This window comes from Austrofundulus limnaeus, unplaced genomic scaffold (genome assembly GCF_001266775.1).
Source record: "Austrofundulus limnaeus strain Quisiro unplaced genomic scaffold, Austrofundulus_limnaeus-1.0 Scaffold1114, whole genome shotgun sequence".
In the NCBI taxonomy this organism is placed as follows: domain Eukaryota; kingdom Metazoa; phylum Chordata; class Actinopteri; order Cyprinodontiformes; family Rivulidae; genus Austrofundulus; species Austrofundulus limnaeus.
In genome coordinates this window covers 1-4,448 of record NW_013953516.1, presented here as the reverse complement: position 1 = coordinate 4,448, position 4,448 = coordinate 1, and positions in this window count along the sequence as shown.

Here is a 4,448-nt window from a genome sequence, read left to right as displayed (position 1 = left end):
AAGGGATAAACAGAGTTGATTGTACTTTTGTATGTTTCAGTTTCAACTTCCTTGTAACGTCAATAAACCTGTGGACAAGGAGTCATCTGTCTTCAGAGTCTTGATGTTAAGGAGGCGTTTACCTGACTGTCAAGCCATATAGAGCACATACTGTATGATGAGGACAGCACAGTGAAACTATGGCTCTTAGTCGGGCAAGATAACGTGATGTAAGCTGAAGTCAAGAATAAGTTGCCATTCACAACAGAAGACATGACAGAAAAGRCAACTTCTTTGAAGACACGTTCACATGCCTCATGTTCTTCGGTGCGATCAAGTGTCTCATCAACTGGGTCGGCTGCAGCAAAGGCCAGAGCAAAAGCTTGAAGCTGCAAAGGGCACGGCTTGCCTTTGTTGAAAAGGAGGTTAGTCTGAAGCTAGAAAAGGCTAAATTGGAAGCATCTCTAACAAAACTTAATTATGAGAAAGAGACGGCTGCAGCCATTGTTGAGGCAGAAGCCCTTGAAGCTGCTGCTGATTTTAACTGTGAGAAACAGAGCTGCAAATTAAGCTTGGATCATGTTCCATTTGACACCTCAACACGCACAGAGCAATATGTTGTCAGCCAAAATCAGATGCAGTAGACTGACAGAAACTTGTATGCCAGTGGTGACCCAGCAAAATCAGGGCTCAAGTCTGATTGCAATTTTTCATCTTCCCACCTTAAAATAGATGCTGCACCCTTTTGTCCAAACTCCATTCCGACTGCTTCTCAATCTCAGCATATTGCTCCACAGAACCCCCAAGTCCGTGAAAATGAGGGATCTCAGGACGTTGTGATGCAATATAATAACAGTCATGATGCCCAATATTACAGACCTCCAAACATGACACCTTCTTATCCACATCCTGCATATACAAATAACAGCAGCTCAAACATGAGTGATTTTGTGCGATACTTAGCTCGCCGCGAGCTTATAACAACAGGTTTGTTGCAATTTAATGACAAACCACAGAACTACAGAGCCTGGAAACGTTCTTTTCAGTCAGCAATATGTGGCTTGGACTTGTCACCGAGTGAGGAGATGGACCTCTTGCTGAAGTGGCTCAGAAGGGAATCAGCACAGCACGCCGAACAGTAGGGCTGTGTATTGGCAAGAATTTGGCAATACGATACATATCATGACAGAGGGGTCACRATACGATATATCCTGATATATTGCGATACTGTAAGCAAGGCGATATATCGCGATATATTGCGATTTTTTTTGTCCAAAAATTCTATTAAATAAAAACCTCTTACTGGGAAAAAATGAAAAAACAAAATTCACTGTCCCAGAAAATTCTAATATTACACAGACATGCTTTTGATACATTTAGCTGTGTTCTGCTTTGTATTTTATTTGTTTCACATTTCATCCATGTTTTCAATTATTAGACTAAATTTGCCAATAAATAGTTTGAAAATATATTTTTTGCAGCTTTTAGTTTTTAATATTAATTTACAAAATGGTCACCCAACACTTAACAATAGTCTCTACCTCAAGAGGTAGAGTAGCCAAATGTCTGGCTCACTGCTGCCAACTAGTGGTCAGAGGCTGAACTACAACATAAAAATGAACGGCTGGCAGGAAAGTTGACATTTTAAACCTTAATAAAAAATCGATACAGGGCTTTAGAATATCGATACAGTATCAGGAAATGAAATATCACGATATTTCATTTCATAGTGTTTGTTTGAAGAACGAGGGCATTTTGTTTATGTGAGGATGAGACAGAGGACTGATGTGTTTTTGAGTAATATTTTAAACTACAATTGTATATTTATTCATCATCATTTTCACACACGAGTGTCTGTCTGAAATAAGTGTTTTTGAACTTTTTCTAAATTTGTCTTTCTCTCTTGGTGTTTGTGTGTGCTTTTCCGCAGGGCAAATGCTGTTTTTACCAAGGGTTCTCCATTTCCACCTGGGACCAGCTGTCTGCCACCTCGTGCTAGCCTTTCCAACGGGCGTTTCCTGGGGGTCTTTTTGGGAGTACCCAGGCCTCCCACATCATCGCATTCCAACTTCGAGCAGGCCGTGTTGCGGCTGCTCTCTCTGGGCGAGGTTCCACAAAAAAGCTACACCTCTGGCCCTGTGTTTTTGTGTGGTTTCTGATCACACACATTTTTGCCTTAATGAGATAAAGAGAACAGAACTGTTTTTACACCCAGGCTAAAATAGCTGGGTGAGAGTGTTTTTCATCACACTGTTTGCATTTTTTCACCCCTGCACAATCATGCATAAACTGCCCCTCACTGAAATATTGGACTATATTTGTGCTTTTCTGACTGGCTTATTATTATGCATTTTAAATGTTTAACTATTTTACCTGAGATGCAATTATGTCTATGCAATGTTTGGAATTTCATGTATTTTTCCTCAGGGATGGGTTGACACCCTGGGTAGCTGGGTTGGAATTTAGCTCCCCCTCCTGGGTAGTATCAGGATGACCCCTGGTTCATTTCTGAGGCCCATCTCATAACCTACTTTTAATACAATTAGATGCTTCTGGACGGTTTTTTTTTTTAATTTTATGGTTTGTTTTGTTAAATTGGTTTATGTTTCCTAGAGTTCTTGACCCTCTGTCCATCTCCTGGTGAAGTTAGGTGATTGTCAGCTGATCCTCCTCAGAGGCTCTTCCAACGACAATTACTTTTATGATTTTTTTTTCCTTTACCAGTTTTTTGTGGTTAATACTGTATGAGGTGGGAATGCTCTGTCCATTTCGTTTGCTCAAAACACCATGAAGATAAATAGGGATGAGATATCCTGTTTTCCCGTCTGGGTTATGTCGGGTCCGGGAGCTGATGAGTGATGTCTTACATCTGGTTGATGACAACATTGGACTTAGCTTAGATGTAACAAGAGGAGGCGGGGTGCTATTTCTTTAGTTTAATTTATTTGGACTTTTAGATTTAGCTTTTGTTTTTTTATTTTTGTTAAAATTTTGATTTTTCCTCTTTTCATTGCACAAGCCAGCTCATGCCAGTAATCCATACATTGAGTTCATGCCTTATGGGCTCTGTGGTTTTTGACTAAAGTGATTTTGAAACTTTCATTTTATATATTGTTTTTCTTTTTCTTTTTTAGCTACTTACTTTTCTGGGTTTGCAGAGTTTACTTTATGTATGCTCTGGTATTTTAGAGTTAGATTTTTGTTTTTATGATTTAGGATTGTTTGGGGTGGAAACTAGATTTTGGACATTTTAATGACATTTCCACATTTATTCATAAAGTTTTATTGTCTTCATTTATCATTTGCTTTTGGACTAGTCCAATCTCTTTGCTAGAAATAAATGCCTTCAGCATTTCTTCAACTTGCCTTGTCCTAATTTGCGTTACTTAGGGTTCATTTATTGACAACTAGTTTTTATTAAGTTAACACTTTATCCAAGATAAGATTCCGAGGGCGCATAAGTGGTACATGTCACAACTAATTCACTGGGAGGCAGAACTTGTGTTGTGATTCCTTGTTGAATTTTGGACTTTTAAGTTTTTTAAATTTTGACATGTTTGACTTTTAACTCTATTTGCACTGCTTTACATTGCACTTGTTCCTTTTCCATTGGTGTTGATGAAGTTATGGTTACTTATAGATATGCAAATGTTTCTTCCATTCTTTTTACTGATTAATGGATAATCAAGAGGAGGGATTGTGATGGAAGGATATCTTATGACTACCTAAACTGCATTTTACCTTGACATGTCCTGTTCTGTATCTCTTTGATAACTGTAATTATATAATCTGTTTCTCATTATTCCATGATGTCTGTAATCTCGCTCTTATTCTGAAGTTTCAGTTGTCGGTTTGTCATTGGTTCTCTGTTAACATTTGTCATCCTGTGATTGGCTGCCACGAACTACACCGGAYGTTTATATATTGTCTGTTTCCTGTTTCCGAGTCAGCGTGAGCTGGACAGACACTCGATTGTGTCTGTTCTGTTCTGCTCATTCCTTTGCATATGCATCTTTCTATTAAATAATCTGAGACCGACTAAGTGACACTTTAAAATGTGGTAAATAAATTATTCTCAGTGCCTGAGAGGAAGTTTTTTTTTGATAGTTGCATTTTTAACTGTTATCCTTTATATTTACAAGAGTTAAAGTTCTTCTAGAGTTCTAATGATTATTAGAAAGGACATGATTTGAGGTTTTTACTTTTGATATTTTATTCAAAACATGTTACAGAAGAATAAGAAGCAGGTTTATTTTGAACAAACATTACAAACGTGTTAATTCCTACAAAACTGTCAAATATATTTACAAACAACACTAAACTGATTCAGATTAACATCAAATAAATCATGTTTTATAATTAAATGTCTGTTTCCTGCAAGAAAAATCCTCCTCCTGTCCTCCATGTTCCTAATCAGCGTCAGGGTGGGGCTGGAACCTGTCCTCGCTGCCTTTGGGTGAAGGCAGGGG